We start from the raw sequence: 20,566 nt of genomic DNA, 5'->3' as shown, positions 1-20,566 counted from the left end.
GTCCATTTTTGACTTTTTTATAAGGGGGGGTGCTTACGCAATTTTTCAAAATTTCAAAAACGGTCAAAAAACACTTTTGGGCCAAGGAGCGGCGGGAAACGTTCCAAAAACATGTCAGGACTCTCGGCACGGCCCAAATATGCCAAAAAAGTTGACTTTTGAGAAAAGTCAATTTTTGACTTTTTTGTAAGGGGGGGTGCTTACGCAATTTTTCAAAATTTCAAAAACGGTCAAAAAACACTTTTGGGCCAAGGAGCGGCGGGAAATGTTCCAAAAACATGTCAGGACTCTCGGTAGAGCCCAAATATCCCAAAAAAGTTGACTTTTGAGAAAAGTCAATTTTTGACTTTTTTGTAAGGGGGGGTGCTTACGCAATTTTTCAAAATTTCAAAAACGGTCAAAAAACACTTTTGGGCCAAGGAGCGGCGGGCAACGTTCGAAAAACATGTCAGGACTCTCGTTAGAGCCCAAATATCCCAAAAAAGTTGTCTTTTGAGAAAAGTCAATTTTTGACTTTTTTGTAAGGGGGGGTGCTTACGCAATTTTTCAAAATTTCAAAAACGGTCAAAAATAACTTTTGGGCCAAGGAGTGGCGGGAAACGTTCCAAAAACATGTCAGGACTCTCGGCAGAGCCCAAATATGCCCAAAAAGTTGACTTTTGAAAAAAGTCAATTTTTGACTTTTTTGTAAGGGGGGGTGCTTACGCAATTTTTCAAAATTTCAAAAACGGTCAAAAAACACTTTTGGGCCAAGGAGCGGCGGGAAATGTTCCAAAAACATGCCAGGACTCTCGGCAGAGGCCAAATATCCCAAAAAAGTTGACTTTTGAGAAAAGTCCATTTTTGACTTTTTTGTAAGGGGGGGTGCTTATGCAATTTTTCAAAATTTCAAAAACGGTCAAAAAACACTTTTGGGCCAAGGAGCGGAAGAAAAAGTTCCAAAAACATGTCAGGACTCTCGGCAGAGGCCAAATATCCCAAAAAAGTTGACTTTTGAGAAAAGTCAATTTTTGACTTTTTTGTAAGGGGGGGTGCTTTCGCAATATTTCAAAATTTCAAAAACGGTCAAAAAACACTTTTGGGCCAAGGAGCGGCGGGAAACGTTCCAAAAACATGTCAGGACTCTCGGCAGAGCCCATATATCCCAAAAAAGTTGACTTTTGAGAAAAGTCAATTTTTGACTTTTTTGTAAGGGGGGGTGCTTACGCAATTTTTCAAAATTTCAAAAACGGTCAAAAAAAACTTTTGGGCCAAGGAGCGGCGGGAAACGTTCCAAAAACATGTCAGGACTCTCGGCAGAGCCCAAATATCCCAAAAAAGTTGACTTTTGAGAAAAGTCAATTTTTGACTTTTTTGTAAGGGGGGGTGCTTACGCTATTTTTCAAAATTTCAAAAACGGTCAAAAAACACTTTTGGGCCAAGGAGCGGAAGAAAACGTTCCAAAAACATGTCAGGACTCTCGGCAGAGCCCAAATATCCCAAAAAAGTTGTCTTTTGAGAAAAGTCAATTTTTGACTTTTTTGTAAGGGGGGGTGCTTACGCAATTTTTCAAAATTTCAAAAACGGTCAAAAATAACTTTTGGGCATAGGAGTGGCGGGAAACGTTCCAAAAACATGCCAGGACTCTCGGCAGAGCCCAAATATCCCAAAAAAGTTGACTTTTGAGAAAAGTCAATTTTTGACTTTTTTGTAAGGGGGGGTGCTTACGCAATTTTTCAAAATTTCAAAAACGGTCAAAAAACACTTTTGGGCCAAGGAGCGCTGGGAAACGTTCCAAAAGAATATCAGGACTCTCGGCAGAGCGCAAATATCCCAAAAAAGTTGTCTTTTGAGAAAAGTCCATTTTTGACTTTTTTATAAGGGGGGGTGCTTACGCAATTTTTCAAAATTTCAAAAACGGTCAAAAAACACTTTTGGGCCAAGGAGCGGAAGAAAAAGTTCCAAAAACATGTCAGGACTCTCGGCAGAGGCCAAATATCCCAAAAAAGTTGACTTTTGAGAAAAGTCAATTTTTGACTTTTTTGTAAGGGGGGGTGCTTTCGCAATATTTCAAAATTTCAAAAACGGTCAAAAAACACTTTTGGGCCAAGGAGCGGCGGGAAACGTTCCAAAAACATGTCAGGACTCTCGGCAGAGCCCATATATCCCAAAAAAGTTGACTTTTGAGAAAAGTCAATTTTTGACTTTTTTGTAAGGGGGGGTGCTTACGCAATTTTTCAAAATTTCAAAAACGGTCAAAAAAAACTTTTGGGCCAAGGAGCGGCGGGAAACGTTCCAAAAACATGTCAGGACTCTCGGCAGAGCCCAAATATCCCAAAAAAGTTGACTTTTGAGAAAAGTCAATTTTTGACTTTTTTGTAAGGGGGGGTGCTTACGCTATTTTTCAAAATTTCAAAAACGGTCAAAAAACACTTTTGGGCCAAGGAGCGGAAGAAAACGTTCCAAAAACATGTCAGGACTCTCGGCAGAGCCCAAATATCCCCAAAAAGTTGTCTTTTGAGAAAAGTCAATTTTTGACTTTTTTGTAAGGGGGGGTGCTTACGCAATTTTTCAAAATTTCAAAAACGGTCAAAAATAACTTTTGGGCATAGGAGTGGCGGGAAACGTTCCAAAAACATGCCAGGACTCTCGGCAGAGCCCAAATATGCCCAAAAAGTTGACTTTTGAAAAAAGTCAATTTTTGACTTTTTTGTAAGGGGGGGTGCTTACGCAATTTTTCAAAATTTCAAAAACGGTCAAAAAACACTTTTGGGCCAAGGAGCGCTGGGAAACGTTCCAAAAACATGTCAGGACTCTCGGCAGAGCCCAAATATACCAAAAAAGTTGACTCTTGAGAAAAGTCAATTTTTGACTTTTTTGTAAGGGGGGGTGCTTACGCAATTTTTCAAAATTTCAAAAACGGTCAAAAAACACTTTTGGGCCAAGGAGCGGCGGGAAACGTTCCAAAAACATGTCAGGACTCTCGGCAGAGCCCATATATCCCAAAAAAGTTGACTTTTGAGAAAAGTCAATTTTTGACTTTTTTGTAAGGGGGGGTGCTTACGCAATTTTTCAAAATTTCAAAAACGGTCAAAAAACACTTTTGGGCCAAGGAGCGCTAGGAAACGTTACAAAAGCATATCAGGACTCTCGGCAGAGCCCAAATATCCCAAAAAAGTTGTCTTTTGAGAAAAGTCAATTTTTGACTTTTTTGTAAGGGGGGGTGCTTACGCAATTTTTCAAAATTTCAAAAACGGTCAAAAATAACTTTTGGGTCAAGGAGTGGCGGGAAACGTTCCAAAAACATGTCAGGACTCTCGGCAGAGCCCAAATATACCAAAAAGTTGTCTTTTGAAAAAAGTCAATTTTTGACTTTTTTGTAAGGGGGGGTGCTTACGCAATTTTTCAAAATTTCAAAAACGGTCAAAAAACACTTTTGGGCCAAGGAGCGGCGGGAAACGTTCCAAAAACATGTCAGGACTCTCGGCAGAGCCCAAATATCCCAAAAAAGTTGTCTTTTGAGAAAAGTCAATTTTTGACTTTTTTGTAAGGGGGGGTGCTTACGCAATTTTTCAAAATTTCAAAAACGGTCAAAAAACACTTCTGGGCCAAGGAGCGGCGGGAAATGTTCCAAAAACATGTCAGGACTCTCGGCAGAGCCCAAATATCCCAAAAAAGTTGACTTTTGAGAAAAGTCAATTTTTGACTTTTTTGTAAGGGGGGGTGCTTACGCTATTTTTCAAAATTTCAAAAACGGTCAAAAAACACTTTTGGGCCAAGGAGCGCTAGGAAACGTTACAAAAGCATATCATGACTCTCGGCAGAGCCCAAATATCCCAAAAAAGTTGACTTTTGAGAAAAGTCCATTTTTGACTTTTTTGTAAGGGGGGGTGCTTACGCAATTTTTCAAAATTTCAAAAACGGTCAAAAAACACTTTTGGGCGAAGGAGCGGCGGGAAACGTTCCAAAAACATGTCAGGACTCTCGGCAGAGCCCAAATATGCCAAAAAAGTTGACTTTTGAAAAAAGTCAATTTTTGACTTTTTTGTAAGGGGGGGGTGCTTACGCTATTTTTCAAAATTTCAAAAACGGTCAAAAAACACTTTTGGGCCAAGGAGCGCTAGGAAACGTTACAAAAGCATATCAGGACTCTCGGCAGAGCCCAAATATCCCAAAAAAGTTGACTTTTGAGAAAGGTCCATTTTTGACTTTTTTGTAAGGGGGGGTGCTTACGCAATTTTTCAAAATTTCAAAAACGGTCAAAAAACACTTTTGGGCCAAGGAGCGGCGGGAAACGTTCCAAAAACATGTCAGGACTCTCGGCAGAGCCCAAATATCCCAAAAAAGTTGACTTTTGAAAAAAGTCAATTTTTGACTTTTTTGTAAGGGGGGGGTGCTTACGCTATTTTTCAAAATTTCAAAAACGGTCAAAAAACACTTTTGGGCCAAGGAGCGCTAGGAAACGTTACAAAAGCATATCAGGACTCTCGGCAGAGCCCAAATATCCCAAAAAAGTTGACTTTTGAGAAAAGTCCATTTTTGACTTTTTTGTAAGGGGGGGTGCTTACGCAATTTTTCAAAATTTCAAAAACGATCAAAAAACACTTTTGGGCCAAGGAGCGGCGGGAAACGTTCCAAAAACATGTCAGGACTCTCGGCAGAGCCCAAATATCCCAAAAAAGTTGACTTTTGAGAAAAGTCAATTTTTGACTTTTTTGTAAGGGGGGGTGCTTACGCAATTTTTCAAAATTTCAAAAACGGTCAAAAATCACTTTTGGGCCAAGGAGCGCTAGGAAACGTTACAAAAGCATATCAGGACTCTCGGCAGAGCCCAAATATCCCAAAAAAGTTGACTTTTTTGTAAGGGGGGGTGGTTACGCAATTTTTCAAAATTTCAAAAACGGTCAAAAAACACTTTTGGGCCAAGGAGCGGCGGGAAACGTTCCAAAAACATGTCAGGACTCTCGGCAGAGCCCAAATATCCCAAAAAAGTTGACTTTTGAGAAAAGTCAATTTTTGACTTTTTTGTAAGGGGGGGTGCTTACGCAATTTTTCAAAATTTCAAAAACGGTCAAAAATCACTTTTGGGCCAAGGAGCGGAAGAAAACGTTCCAAAAACATGTCAGGACTCTCGGCAGAGCCCAAATATCCCAAAAAAGTTGTCTTTTGAGAAAAGTCAATTTTTGACTTTTTTGTAAGGGGGGGTGCTTACGCAATTTTTCAAAATTTCAAAAAAGGTCAAAAATAACTTTTGGGCATAGGAGTGGCGGGAAACGTTCCAAAAACATGCCAGGACTCTCGGCAGAGCCCAAATATCCCAAAAAAGTTGACTTTTGAGAAAAGTCAATTTTTGACTTTTTTGTAAGGGGGGGTGCTTACGCAATTTTTCAAAATTTCAAAAACGGTCAAAAAACACTTTTGGGCCAAGGAGCGCTGGGAAACGTTCCAAAAGAATATCAGGACTCTCGGCAGAGCGCAAATATCCCAAAAAAGTTGTCTTTTGAGAAAAGTCCATTTTTGACTTTTTTATAAGGGGGGGTGCTTACGCAATTTTTCAAAATTTCAAAAACGGTCAAAAAACACTTTTGGGCCAAGGAGCGGAAGAAAAAGTTCCAAAAACATGTCAGGACTCTCGGCAGAGGCCAAATATCCCAAAAAAGTTGACTTTTGAGAAAAGTCAATTTTTGACTTTTTTGTAAGGGGGGGTGCTTTCGCAATATTTCAAAATTTCAAAAACGGTCAAAAAACACTTTTGGGCCAAGGAGCGGCGGGAAACGTTCCAAAAACATGTCAGGACTCTCGGCAGAGCCCATATATCCCAAAAAAGTTGACTTTTGAGAAAAGTCAATTTTTGACTTTTTTGTAAGGGGGGGTGCTTACGCAATTTTTCAAAATTTCAAAAACGGTCAAAAAAAACTTTTGGGCCAAGGAGCGGCGGGAAACGTTCCAAAAACATGTCAGGACTCTCGGCAGAGCCCAAATATCCCAAAAAAGTTGACTTTTGAGAAAAGTCAATTTTTGACTTTTTTGTAAGGGGGGGTGCTTACGCTATTTTTCAAAATTTCAAAAACGGTCAAAAAACACTTTTGGGCCAAGGAGCGGAAGAAAACGTTCCAAAAACATGTCAGGACTCTCGGCAGAGCCCAAATATCCCAAAAAAGTTGTCTTTTGAGAAAAGTCAATTTTTGACTTTTTTGTAAGGGGGGGTGCTTACGCAATTTTTCAAAATTTCAAAAACGGTCAAAAATAACTTTTGGGCATAGGAGTGGCGGGAAACGTTCCAAAAACATGCCAGGACTCTCGGCAGAGCCCAAATATGCCCAAAAAGTTGACTTTTGAAAAAAGTCAATTTTTGACTTTTTTGTAAGGGGGGGTGCTTACGCAATTTTTCAAAATTTCAAAAACGGTCAAAAAACACTTTTGGGCCAAGGAGCGCTGGGAAACGTTCCAAAAACATGTCAGGACTCTCGGCAGAGCCCAAATATACCAAAAAAGTTGACTCTTGAGAAAAGTCAATTTTTGACTTTTTTGTAAGGGGGGGTGCTTACGCAATTTTTCAAAATTTCAAAAACGGTCAAAAAACACTTTTGGGCCAAGGAGCGGCGGGAAATGTTCCAAAAACATGCCAGGACTCTCGGCAGAGGCCAAATATCCCAAAAAAGTTGACTTTTGAGAAAAGTCCATTTTTGACTTTTTTGTAAGGGGGGGTGCTTATGCAATTTTTCAAAATTTCAAAAATGGTCAAAAAACACTTTTGGGCCAAGGAGCGCTGGCAAACGTTCCAAAAACATGTCAGGACTCTCGGCAGAGCCCAAATATACCAAAAAAGTTGACTTTTGAGAAAAGTCAATTTTTGACTTTTTTGTAAGGGGGGGTGCTTTCGCAATATTTCAAAATTTCAAAAACGGTCAAAAAACACTTTTGGGCCAAGGAGCGCTGGCAAACGTTCCAAAAACATGTCAGGACTCTCGGCAGAGCCCAAATATCCCAAAAAAGTTGACTTTTGAGAAAAGTCCATTTTTGACTTTTTTGTAAGTGGGGGTGCTTATGCAATTTTTCAAAATTTCAAAAACGGTCAAAAAACACTTTTGGGCCAAGGAGCGGAAGAAAAAGTTCCAAAAACATGTCAGGACTCTCGGCAGAGGCCAAATATCCCCAAAAAGTTGACTTTTGAGAAAAGTCAATTTTTGACTTTTTTGTAAGGGGGGGGTGCTTTCGCAATATTTCAAAATTTCAAAAACGGTCAAAAAACACTTTTGGGCCAAGGAGCGGCGGGAAACGTTCCAAAAACATGTCAGGACTCTCGGCAGAGCCCATATATCCCAAAAAAGTTGACTTTTGAGAAAAGTCAATTTTTGACTTTTTTGTAAGGGGGGGTGCTTACGCAATTTTTCAAAATTTCAAAAACGGTCAAAAATCACTTTTGGGCCAAGGAGCGGCGGGAAACGTTCCAAAAACATATCAGGACTCTCGGCAGAGCCCAAATATCCCAAAAAAGTTGACTCTTGAGAAAAGTCAATTTTTGACTTTTTTGTAAGGGGGGGTGCTTACGCAATTTTTCAAAATTTCAAAAACGGTCAAAAAACACTTTTGGGCCAAGGAGCGGCGGGAAATGTTCCAAAAACATGCCAGGACTCTCGGCAGAGGCCAAATATCCAAAAAAAGTTGACTTTTGAGAAAAGTCCATTTTTGACTTTTTTGTAAGGGGGGGTGCTTATGCAATTTTTCAAAATTTCAAAAATGGTCAAAAAACACTTTTGGGCCAAGGAGCGCTGGCAAACGTTCCAAAAACATGTCAGGACTCTCGGCAGAGCCCAAATATACCAAAAAAGTTGACTTTTGAGAAAAGTCAATTTTTGACTTTTTTGTAAGGGGGGGTGCTTTCGCAATATTTCAAAATTTCAAAAACGGTCAAAAAACACTTTTGGGCCAAGGAGCGCTGGCAAACGTTCCAAAAACATGTCAGGACTCTCGGCAGAGCCCAAATATCCCAAAAAAGTTGACTTTTGAGAAAAGTCCATTTTTGACTTTTTTGTAAGGGGGGGTGCTTATGCAATTTTTCAAAATTTCAAAAACGGTCAAAAAACACTTTTGGGCCAAGGAGCGGAAGAAAAAGTTCCAAAAACATGTCAGGACTCTCGGCAGAGGCCAAATATCCCAAAAAAGTTGACTTTTGAGAAAAGTCAATTTTTGACTTTTTTGTAAGGGGGGGTGCTTTCGCAATATTTCAAAATTTCAAAAACGGTCAAAAAACACTTTTGGGCCAAGGAGCGGCGGGAAACGTTCCAAAAACATGTCAGGACTCTCGGCAGAGCCCATATATCCCAAAAAAGTTGACTTTTGAGAAAAGTCAATTTTTGACTTTTTTGTAAGGGGGGGTGCTTACGCAATTTTTCAAAATTTCAAAAACGGTCAAAAAACACTTTTGGGCCAAGGAGCGCTAGGGAACGTTACAAAAGCATATCAGGACTCTCGGCAGAGGCCAAATATCCCAAAAAAGTTGTCTTTTGAGAAAAGTCAATTTTTGACTTTTTTGTAAGGGGGGGTGCTTACGCAATTTTTCAAAATTTCAAAAACGGTCAAAAAAAACTTTTGGGCCAAGGAGCGGCGGGAAACGTTCCAAAAACATGTCAGGACTCTCGGCAGAGCCCAAATATCCCAAAAAAGTTGACTTTTGAGAAAAGTCAATTTTTGACTTTTTTGTAAGGGGGGGTGCTTACGCTATTTTTCAAAATTTCAAAAACGGTCAAAAAACACTTTTGGGCCAAGGAGCGGAAGAAAACGTTCCAAAAACATGTCAGGACTCTCGGCAGAGCCCAAATATCCCAAAAAAGTTGTCTTTTGAGAAAAGTCAATTTTTGACTTTTTTGTAAGGGGGGGTGCTTACGCAATTTTTCAAAATTTCAAAAACGGTCAAAAATAACTTTTGGGCATAGGAGTGGCGGGAAACGTTCCAAAAACATGCCAGGACTCTCGGCAGAGCCCAAATATCCCAAAAAAGTTGACTTTTGAGAAAAGTCAATTTTTGACTTTTTTGTAAGGGGGGGTGCTTACGCAATTTTTCAAAATTTCAAAAACGGTCAAAAAACACTTTTGGGCCAAGGAGCGCTGGGAAACGTTCCAAAAGAATATCAGGACTCTCGGCAGAGCGCAAATATCCCAAAAAAGTTGTCTTTTGAGAAAAGTCCATTTTTGACTTTTTTATAAGGGGGGGTGCTTACGCAATTTTTCAAAATTTCAAAAACGGTCAAAAAACACTTTTGGGCCAAGGAGCGGAAGAAAAAGTTCCAAAAACATGTCAGGACTCTCGGCAGAGGCCAAATATCCCAAAAAAGTTGACTTTTGAGAAAAGTCAATTTTTGACTTTTTTGTAAGGGGGGGTGCTTTCGCAATATTTCAAAATTTCAAAAACGGTCAAAAAACACTTTTGGGCCAAGGAGCGGCGGGAAACGTTCCAAAAACATGTCAGGACTCTCGGCAGAGCCCATATATCCCAAAAAAGTTGACTTTTGAGAAAAGTCAATTTTTGACTTTTTTGTAAGGGGGGGTGCTTACGCAATTTTTCAAAATTTCAAAAACGGTCAAAAAAAACTTTTGGGCCAAGGAGCGGCGGGAAACGTTCCAAAAACATGTCAGGACTCTCGGCAGAGCCCAAATATCCCAAAAAAGTTGACTTTTGAGAAAAGTCAATTTTTGACTTTTTTGTAAGGGGGGGTGCTTACGCTATTTTTCAAAATTTCAAAAACGGTCAAAAAACACTTTTGGGCCAAGGAGCGGAAGAAAACGTTCCAAAAACATGTCAGGACTCTCGGCAGAGCCCAAATATCCCCAAAAAGTTGTCTTTTGAGAAAAGTCAATTTTTGACTTTTTTGTAAGGGGGGGTGCTTACGCAATTTTTCAAAATTTCAAAAACGGTCAAAAATAACTTTTGGGCATAGGAGTGGCGGGAAACGTTCCAAAAACATGCCAGGACTCTCGGCAGAGCCCAAATATGCCCAAAAAGTTGACTTTTGAAAAAAGTCAATTTTTGACTTTTTTGTAAGGGGGGGTGCTTACGCAATTTTTCAAAATTTCAAAAACGGTCAAAAAACACTTTTGGGCCAAGGAGCGCTGGGAAACGTTCCAAAAACATGTCAGGACTCTCGGCAGAGCCCAAATATACCAAAAAAGTTGACTCTTGAGAAAAGTCAATTTTTGACTTTTTTGTAAGGGGGGGTGCTTACGCAATTTTTCAAAATTTCAAAAACGGTCAAAAAACACTTTTGGGCCAAGGAGCGGCGGGAAACGTTCCAAAAACATGTCAGGACTCTCGGCAGAGCCCATATATCCCAAAAAAGTTGACTTTTGAGAAAAGTCAATTTTTGACTTTTTTGTAAGGGGGGGTGCTTACGCAATTTTTCAAAATTTCAAAAACGGTCAAAAAACACTTTTGGGCCAAGGAGCGCTAGGAAACGTTACAAAAGCATATCAGGACTCTCGGCAGAGCCCAAATATCCCAAAAAAGTTGTCTTTTGAGAAAAGTCAATTTTTGACTTTTTTGTAAGGGGGGGTGCTTACGCAATTTTTCAAAATTTCAAAAACGGTCAAAAATAACTTTTGGGTCAAGGAGTGGCGGGAAACGTTCCAAAAACATGTCAGGACTCTCGGCAGAGCCCAAATATACCAAAAAGTTGTCTTTTGAAAAAAGTCAATTTTTGACTTTTTTGTAAGGGGGGGTGCTTACGCAATTTTTCAAAATTTCAAAAACGGTCAAAAAACACTTTTGGGCCAAGGAGCGGCGGGAAACGTTCCAAAAACATGTCAGGACTCTCGGCAGAGCCCAAATATCCCAAAAAAGTTGTCTTTTGAGAAAAGTCAATTTTTGACTTTTTTGTAAGGGGGGGTGCTTACGCAATTTTTCAAAATTTCAAAAACGGTCAAAAAACACTTCTGGGCCAAGGAGCGGCGGGAAATGTTCCAAAAACATGTCAGGACTCTCGGCAGAGCCCAAATATCCCAAAAAAGTTGACTTTTGAGAAAAGTCAATTTTTGACTTTTTTGTAAGGGGGGGTGCTTACGCTATTTTTCAAAATTTCAAAAACGGTCAAAAAACACTTTTGGGCCAAGGAGCGCTAGGAAACGTTACAAAAGCATATCATGACTCTCGGCAGAGCCCAAATATCCCAAAAAAGTTGACTTTTGAGAAAAGTCCATTTTTGACTTTTTTGTAAGGGGGGGTGCTTACGCAATTTTTCAAAATTTCAAAAACGGTCAAAAAACACTTTTGGGCGAAGGAGCGGCGGGAAACGTTCCAAAAACATGTCAGGACTCTCGGCAGAGCCCAAATATGCCAAAAAAGTTGACTTTTGAAAAAAGTCAATTTTTGACTTTTTTGTAAGGGGGGGGTGCTTACGCTATTTTTCAAAATTTCAAAAACGGTCAAAAAACACTTTTGGGCCAAGGAGCGCTAGGAAACGTTACAAAAGCATATCAGGACTCTCGGCAGAGCCCAAATATCCCAAAAAAGTTGACTTTTGAGAAAGGTCCATTTTTGACTTTTTTGTAAGGGGGGGTGCTTACGCAATTTTTCAAAATTTCAAAAACGGTCAAAAAACACTTTTGGGCCAAGGAGCGGCGGGAAACGTTCCAAAAACATGTCAGGACTCTCGGCAGAGCCCAAATATCCCAAAAAAGTTGACTTTTGAAAAAAGTCAATTTTTGACTTTTTTGTAAGGGGGGGGTGCTTACGCTATTTTTCAAAATTTCAAAAACGGTCAAAAAACACTTTTGGGCCAAGGAGCGCTAGGAAACGTTACAAAAGCATATCAGGACTCTCGGCAGAGCCCAAATATCCCAAAAAAGTTGACTTTTGAGAAAAGTCCATTTTTGACTTTTTTGTAAGGGGGGGTGCTTACGCAATTTTTCAAAATTTCAAAAACGATCAAAAAACACTTTTGGGCCAAGGAGCGGCGGGAAACGTTCCAAAAAAATGTCAGGACTCTCGGCAGAGCCCAAATATCCCAAAAAAGTTGACTTTTGAGAAAAGTCAATTTTTGACTTTTTTGTAAGGGGGGGTGCTTACGCAATTTTTCAAAATTTCAAAAACGGTCAAAAATCACTTTTGGGCCAAGGAGCGCTAGGAAACGTTACAAAAGCATATCAGGACTCTCGGCAGAGCCCAAATATCCCAAAAAAGTTGACTTTTTTGTAAGGGGGGGTGGTTACGCAATTTTTCAAAATTTCAAAAACGGTCAAAAAACACTTTTGGGCCAAGGAGCGGCGGGAAACGTTCCAAAAACATGTCAGGACTCTCGGCAGAGCCCAAATATCCCAAAAAAGTTGACTTTTGAGAAAAGTCAATTTTTGACTTTTTTGTAAGGGGGGGTGCTTACGCAATTTTTCAAAATTTCAAAAACGGTCAAAAATCACTTTTGGGCCAAGGAGCGGAAGAAAACGTTCCAAAAACATGTCAGGACTCTCGGCAGAGCCCAAATATCCCAAAAAAGTTGTCTTTTGAGAAAAGTCAATTTTTGACTTTTTTGTAAGGGGGGGTGCTTACGCAATTTTTCAAAATTTCAAAAAAGGTCAAAAATAACTTTTGGGCATAGGAGTGGCGGGAAACGTTCCAAAAACATGCCAGGACTCTCGGCAGAGCCCAAATATCCCAAAAAAGTTGACTTTTGAGAAAAGTCAATTTTTGACTTTTTTGTAAGGGGGGGTGCTTACGCAATTTTTCAAAATTTCAAAAACGGTCAAAAAACACTTTTGGGCCAAGGAGCGCTGGGAAACGTTCCAAAAGAATATCAGGACTCTCGGCAGAGCGCAAATATCCCAAAAAAGTTGTCTTTTGAGAAAAGTCCATTTTTGACTTTTTTATAAGGGGGGGTGCTTACGCAATTTTTCAAAATTTCAAAAACGGTCAAAAAACACTTTTGGGCCAAGGAGCGGAAGAAAAAGTTCCAAAAACATGTCAGGACTCTCGGCAGAGGCCAAATATCCCAAAAAAGTTGACTTTTGAGAAAAGTCAATTTTTGACTTTTTTGTAAGGGGGGGTGCTTTCGCAATATTTCAAAATTTCAAAAACGGTCAAAAAACACTTTTGGGCCAAGGAGCGGCGGGAAACGTTCCAAAAACATGTCAGGACTCTCGGCAGAGCCCATATATCCCAAAAAAGTTGACTTTTGAGAAAAGTCAATTTTTGACTTTTTTGTAAGGGGGGGTGCTTACGCAATTTTTCAAAATTTCAAAAACGGTCAAAAAAAACTTTTGGGCCAAGGAGCGGCGGGAAACGTTCCAAAAACATGTCAGGACTCTCGGCAGAGCCCAAATATCCCAAAAAAGTTGACTTTTGAGAAAAGTCAATTTTTGACTTTTTTGTAAGGGGGGGTGCTTACGCTATTTTTCAAAATTTCAAAAACGGTCAAAAAACACTTTTGGGCCAAGGAGCGGAAGAAAACGTTCCAAAAACATGTCAGGACTCTCGGCAGAGCCCAAATATCCCAAAAAAGTTGTCTTTTGAGAAAAGTCAATTTTTGACTTTTTTGTAAGGGGGGGTGCTTACGCAATTTTTCAAAATTTCAAAAACGGTCAAAAATAACTTTTGGGCATAGGAGTGGCGGGAAACGTTCCAAAAACATGCCAGGACTCTCGGCAGAGCCCAAATATGCCCAAAAAGTTGACTTTTGAAAAAAGTCAATTTTTGACTTTTTTGTAAGGGGGGGTGCTTACGCAATTTTTCAAAATTTCAAAAACGGTCAAAAAACACTTTTGGGCCAAGGAGCGCTGGGAAACGTTCCAAAAACATGTCAGGACTCTCGGCAGAGCCCAAATATACCAAAAAAGTTGACTCTTGAGAAAAGTCAATTTTTGACTTTTTTGTAAGGGGGGGTGCTTACGCAATTTTTCAAAATTTCAAAAACGGTCAAAAAACACTTTTGGGCCAAGGAGCGGCGGGAAATGTTCCAAAAACATGCCAGGACTCTCGGCAGAGGCCAAATATCCCAAAAAAGTTGACTTTTGAGAAAAGTCCATTTTTGACTTTTTTGTAAGGGGGGGTGCTTATGCAATTTTTCAAAATTTCAAAAATGGTCAAAAAACACTTTTGGGCCAAGGAGCGCTGGCAAACGTTCCAAAAACATGTCAGGACTCTCGGCAGAGCCCAAATATACCAAAAAAGTTGACTTTTGAGAAAAGTCAATTTTTGACTTTTTTGTAAGGGGGGGTGCTTTCGCAATATTTCAAAATTTCAAAAACGGTCAAAAAACACTTTTGGGCCAAGGAGCGCTGGCAAACGTTCCAAAAACATGTCAGGACTCTCGGCAGAGCCCAAATATCCCAAAAAAGTTGACTTTTGAGAAAAGTCCATTTTTGACTTTTTTGTAAGTGGGGGTGCTTATGCAATTTTTCAAAATTTCAAAAACGGTCAAAAAACACTTTTGGGCCAAGGAGCGGAAGAAAAAGTTCCAAAAACATGTCAGGACTCTCGGCAGAGGCCAAATATCCCCAAAAAGTTGACTTTTGAGAAAAGTCAATTTTTGACTTTTTTGTAAGGGGGGGGTGCTTTCGCAATATTTCAAAATTTCAAAAACGGTCAAAAAACACTTTTGGGCCAAGGAGCGGCGGGAAACGTTCCAAAAACATGTCAGGACTCTCGGCAGAGCCCATATATCCCAAAAAAGTTGACTTTTGAGAAAAGTCAATTTTTGACTTTTTTGTAAGGGGGGGTGCTTACGCAATTTTTCAAAATTTCAAAAACGGTCAAAAATCACTTTTGGGCCAAGGAGCGGCGGGAAACGTTCCAAAAACATATCAGGACTCTCGGCAGAGCCCAAATATCCCAAAAAAGTTGACTCTTGAGAAAAGTCAATTTTTGACTTTTTTGTAAGGGGGGGTGCTTACGCAATTTTTCAAAATTTCAAAAACGGTCAAAAAACACTTTTGGGCCAAGGAGCGGCGGGAAATGTTCCAAAAACATGCCAGGACTCTCGGCAGAGGCCAAATATCCAAAAAAAGTTGACTTTTGAGAAAAGTCCATTTTTGACTTTTTTGTAAGGGGGGGTGCTTATGCAATTTTTCAAAATTTCAAAAATGGTCAAAAAACACTTTTGGGCCAAGGAGCGCTGGCAAACGTTCCAAAAACATGTCAGGACTCTCGGCAGAGCCCAAATATACCAAAAAAGTTGACTTTTGAGAAAAGTCAATTTTTGACTTTTTTGTAAGGGGGGGTGCTTTCGCAATATTTCAAAATTTCAAAAACGGTCAAAAAACACTTTTGGGCCAAGGAGCGCTGGCAAACGTTCCAAAAACATGTCAGGACTCTCGGCAGAGCCCAAATATCCCAAAAAAGTTGACTTTTGAGAAAAGTCCATTTTTGACTTTTTTGTAAGGGGGGGTGCTTATGCAATTTTTCAAAATTTCAAAAACGGTCAAAAAACACTTTTGGGCCAAGGAGCGGAAGAAAAAGTTCCAAAAACATGTCAGGACTCTCGGCAGAGGCCAAATATCCCAAAAAAGTTGACTTTTGAGAAAAGTCAATTTTTGACTTTTTTGTAAGGGGGGGTGCTTTCGCAATATTTCAAAATTTCAAAAACGGTCAAAAAACACTTTTGGGCCAAGGAGCGGCGGGAAACGTTCCAAAAACATGTCAGGACTCTCGGCAGAGCCCATATATCCCAAAAAAGTTGACTTTTGAGAAAAGTCAATTTTTGACTTTTTTGTAAGGGGGGGTGCTTACGCAATTTTTCAAAATTTCAAAAACGGTCAAAAAACACTTTTGGGCCAAGGAGCGCTAGGGAACGTTACAAAAGCATATCAGGACTCTCGGCAGAGGCCAAATATCCCAAAAAAGTTGTCTTTTGAGAAAAGTCAATTTTTGACTTTTTTGTAAGGGGGGGTGCTTACGCAATTTTTCAAAATTTCAAAAACGGTCAAAAATAACTTTTGGGTCAAGGAGTGGCGGGAAACGTTCCAAAAACATGTCAGGACTCTCGGCAGAGCCCAAATATACCAAAAAGTTGTCTTTTGAAAAAAGTCAATTTTTGACTTTTTTGTAAGGGGGGGTGCTTACGCAATTTTTCAAAATTTCAAAAACGGTCAAAAAACACTTTTGGGCCAAGGAGCGGCGGGAAACGTTCCAAAAACATGTCAGGACTCTCGGCAGAGCCCAAATATGCCAAAAAAGTTGACTTTTGAAAAAAGTCAATTTTTGACTTTTTTGTAAGGGGGGGGTGCTTACGCTATTTTTCAAAATTTCAAAAACGGTCAAAAAACACTTTTGGGCCAAGGAGCGCTAGGAAACGTTACAAAAGCATATCAGGACTCTCGGCAGAGCCCAAATATCCCAAAAAAGTTGACTTTTGAGAAAAGTCCATTTTTGACTTTTTTGTAAGGGGGGGTGCTTACGCAATTTTTCAAAATTTCAAAAACGGTCAAAAAACACTTTTGGGCCAAGGAGCGGCGGGAAACGTTCCAAAAACATGTCAGGACTCTCGGCAGAGCCCAAATATCCCAAAAAAGTTGACTTTTGAGAAAAGTCAATTTTTGACTTTTTTGTAAGGGGGGGTGCTTACGCAATTTTTCAAAATTTCAAAAACGGTCAAAAATCACTTTTGGGCCAAGGAGCGCTAGGAAACGTTACAAAAGCATATCAGGACTCTCGGCAGAGCCCAAATATCCCAAAAAAGTTGACTTTTTTGTAAGGGGGGGTGGTTACGCAATTTTTCAAAATTTCAAAAACGGTCAAAAATCACTTTTGGGCCAAGGAGCGGAAGAAAACGTTCCAAAAACATGTCAGGACTCTCGGCAGAGCCCAAATATCCCAAAAAAGTTGTCTTTTGAGAAAAGTCAATTTTTGACTTTTTTGTAAGGGGGGGTGCTTACGCAATTTTTCAAAATTTCAAAAACGGTCAAAAATAACTTTTGGGCATAGGAGTGGCGGGAAACGTTCCAAAAACATGCCAGGACTCTCGGCAGAGCCCAAATATCCCAAAAAAGTTGACTTTTGAGAAAAGTCAATTTTTGACTTTTTTGTAAGGGGGGGTGCTTACGCAATTTTTCAAAATTTCAAAAACGGTCAAAAAACACTTTTGGGCCAAGGAGCGCTGGGAAACGTTCCAAAAGAATATCAGGACTCTCGGCAGAGCGCAAATATCCCAAAAAAGTTGTCTTTTGAGAAAAGTCCATTTTTGACTTTTTTATAAGGGGGGGTGCTTACGCAATTTTTCAAAATTTCAAAAACGGTCAAAAAACACTTTTGGGCCAAGGAGCGGAAGAAAAAGTTCCAAAAACATGTCAGGACTCTCGGCAGAGGCCAAATATCCCAAAAAAGTTGACTTTTGAGAAAAGTCAATTTTTGACTTTTTTGTAAGGGGGGGTGCTTTCGCAATATTTCAAAATTTCAAAAACGGTCAAAAAACACTTTTGGGCCAAGGAGCGGCGGGAAACGTTCCAAAAACATGTCAGGACTCTCGGCAGAGCCCATATATCCCAAAAAAGTTGACTTTTGAGAAAAGTCAATTTTTGACTTTTTTGTAAGGGGGGGTGCTTACGCAATTTTTCAAAATTTCAAAAACGGTCAAAAAAAACTTTTGGGCCAAGGAGCGGCGGGAAACGTTCCAAAAACATGTCAGGACTCTCGGCAGAGCCCAAATATCCCAAAAAAGTTGACTTTTGAGAAAAGTCAATTTTTGACTTTTTTGTAAGGGGGGGTGCTTACGCTATTTTTCAAAATTTCAAAAACGGTCAAAAAACACTTTTGGGCCAAGGAGCGGAAGAAAACGTTCCAAAAACATGTCAGGACTCTCGGCAGAGCCCAAATATCCCAAAAAAGTTGTCTTTTGAGAAAAGTCAATTTTTGACTTTTTTGTAAGGGGGGGTGCTTACGCAATTTTTCAAAATTTCAAAAACGGTCAAAAATAACTTTTGGGCATAGGAGTGGCGGGAAACGTTCCAAAAACATGCCAGGACTCTCGGCAGAGCCCAAATATGCCCAAAAAGTTGACTTTTGAAAAAAGTCAATTTTTGACTTTTTTGTAAGGGGGGGTGCTTACGCAATTTTTCAAAATTTCAAAAACGGTCAAAAAACACTTTTGGGCCAAGGAGCGCTGGGAAACGTTCCAAAAACATGTCAGGACTCTCGGCAGAGCCCAAATATACCAAAAAAGTTGACTCTTGAGAAAAGTCAATTTTTGACTTTTTTGTAAGGGGGGGTGCTTACGCAATTTTTCAAAATTTCAAAAACGGTCAAAAATCACTTTTGGGCCAAGGAGCGGAAGAAAACGTTCCAAAAACATGTCAGGACTCTCGGCAGAGCCCAAATATCCCAAAAAAGTTGTCTTTTGAGAAAAGTCAATTTTTGACTTTTTTGTAAGGGGGGGTGCTTACGCAATTTTTCAAAATTTCAAAAACGGTCAAAAATAACTTTTGGGCATAGGAGTGGCGGGAAACGTTCCAAAAACATGCCAGGACTCTCGGCAGAGCCCAAATATCCCAAAAAAGTTGACTTTTGAGAAAAGTCAATTTTTGACTTTTTTGTAAGGGGGGGTGCTTACGCAATTTTTCAAAATTTCAAAAACGGTCAAAAAACACTTTTGGGCCAAGGAGCGCTGGGAAACGTTCCAAAAGAATATCAGGACTCTCGGCAGAGCGCAAATATCCCAAAAAAGTTGTCTTTTGAGAAAAGTCCATTTTTGACTTTTTTATAAGGGGGGGTGCTTACGCAATTTTTCAAAATTTCAAAAACGGTCAAAAAACACTTTTGGGCCAAGGAGCGGAAGAAAAAGTTCCAAAAACATGTCAGGACTCTCGGCAGAGGCCAAATATCCCAAAAAAGTTGACTTTTGAGAAAAGTCAATTTTTGACTTTTTTGTAAGGGGGGGTGCTTTCGCAATATTTCAAAATTTCAAAAACGGTCAAAAAACACTTTTGGGCCAAGGAGCGGCGGGAAACGTTCCAAAAACATGTCAGGACTCTCGGCAGAGCCCATATATCCCAAAAAAGTTGACTTTTGAGAAAAGTCAATTTTTGACTTTTTTGTAAGGGGGGGTGCTTACGCAATTTTTCAAAATTTCAAAAACGGTCAAAAAAAACTTTTGGGCCAAGGAGCGGCGGGAAACGTTCCAAAAACATGTCAGGACTCTCGGCAGAGCCCAAATATCCCAAAAAAGTTGACTTTTGAGAAAAGTCAATTTTTGACTTTTTTGTAAGGGGGGGTGCTTACGCTATTTTTCAAAATTTCAAAAACGGTCAAAAAACACTTTTGGGCCAAGGAGCGGAAGAAAACGTTCCAAAAACATGTCAGGACTCTCGGCAGAGCCCAAATATCCCAAAAAAGTTGTCTTTTGAGAAAAGTCAATTTTTGACTTTTTTGTAAGGGGGGGTGCTTACGCAATTTTTCAAAATTTCAAAAACGGTCAAAAATAACTTTTGGGCATAGGAGTGGCGGGAAACGTTCCAAAAACATGCCAGGACTCTCGGCAGAGCCCAAATATGCCCAAAAAGTTGACTTTTGAAAAAAGTCAATTTTTGACTTTTTTGTAAGGGGGGGTGCTTACGCAATTTTTCAAAATTTCAAAAACGGTCAAAAAACACTTTTGGGCCAAGGAGCGCTGGGAAACGTTCCAAAAACATGTCAGGACTCTCGGCAGAGCCCAAATATACCAAAAAAGTTGACTCTTGAGAAAAGTCAATTTTTGACTTTTTTGTAAGGGGGGGTGCTTACGCAATTTTTCAAAATTTCAAAAACGGTCAAAAAACACTTTTGGGCCAAGGAGCGGCGGGAAATGTTCCAAAAACATGCCAGGACTCTCGGCAGAGGCCAAATATCCCAAAAAAGTTGACTTTTGAGAAAAGTCCATTTTTGACTTTTTTGTAAGGGGGGGTGCTTATGCAATTTTTCAAAATTTCAAAAATGGTCAAAAAACACTTTTGGGCCAAGGAGCGCTGGCAAACGTTCCAAAAACATGTCAGGACTCTCGGCAGAGCCCAAATATACCAAAAAAGTTGACTTTTGAGAAAAGTCAATTTTTGACTTTTTTGTAAGGGGGGGTGCTTTCGCAATATTTCAAAATTTCAAAAACGGTCAAAAAACACTTTTGGGCCAAGGAGCGCTGGCAAACGTTCCAAAAACATGTCAGGACTCTCGGCAGAGCCCAAATATCCCAAAAAAGTTGACTTTTGAGAAAAGTCCATTTTTGACTTTTTTGTAAGTGGGGGTGCTTATGCAATTTTTCAAAATTTCAAAAACGGTCAAAAAACACTTTTGGGCCAAGGAGCGGAAGAAAAAGTTCCAAAAACATGTCAGGACTCTCGGCAGAGGCCAAATATCCCCAAAAAGTTGACTTTTGAGAAAAGTCAATTTTTGACTTTTTTGTAAGGGGGGGGTGCTTTCGCAATATTTCAAAATTTCAAAAACGGTCAAAAAACACTTTTGGGCCAAGGAGCGGCGGGAAACGTTCCAAAAACATGTCAGGACTCTCGGCAGAGCCCATATATCCCAAAAAAGTTGACTTTTGAGAAAAGTCAATTTTTGACTTTTTTGTAAGGGGGGGTGCTTACGCAATTTTTCAAAATTTCAAAAACGGTCAAAAATCACTTTTGGGCCAAGGAGCGG

The 20,566-nt window shown here is 39.7% G+C and overlaps 1 pseudogene; it reads left to right on the top strand.

The window, feature by feature from the left end:
• The first annotated feature begins 445 nt into the window (after nt 1-445).
• The window catches only part of LOC130907982 (C-type lectin domain family 11 member A-like), a 71,759-nt pseudogene continuing 51,638 nt past the window's right edge, over nt 446-20,566 (top strand).

The sequence above is a fragment of the Corythoichthys intestinalis genome, chromosome 19 (genome assembly GCF_030265065.1).
Source record: "Corythoichthys intestinalis isolate RoL2023-P3 chromosome 19, ASM3026506v1, whole genome shotgun sequence".
Taxonomy (NCBI): domain Eukaryota; kingdom Metazoa; phylum Chordata; class Actinopteri; order Syngnathiformes; family Syngnathidae; genus Corythoichthys; species Corythoichthys intestinalis.
Note: the sequence above shows the minus strand (reverse complement) of the source record. Positions and strands in the feature narration are given on the sequence as shown.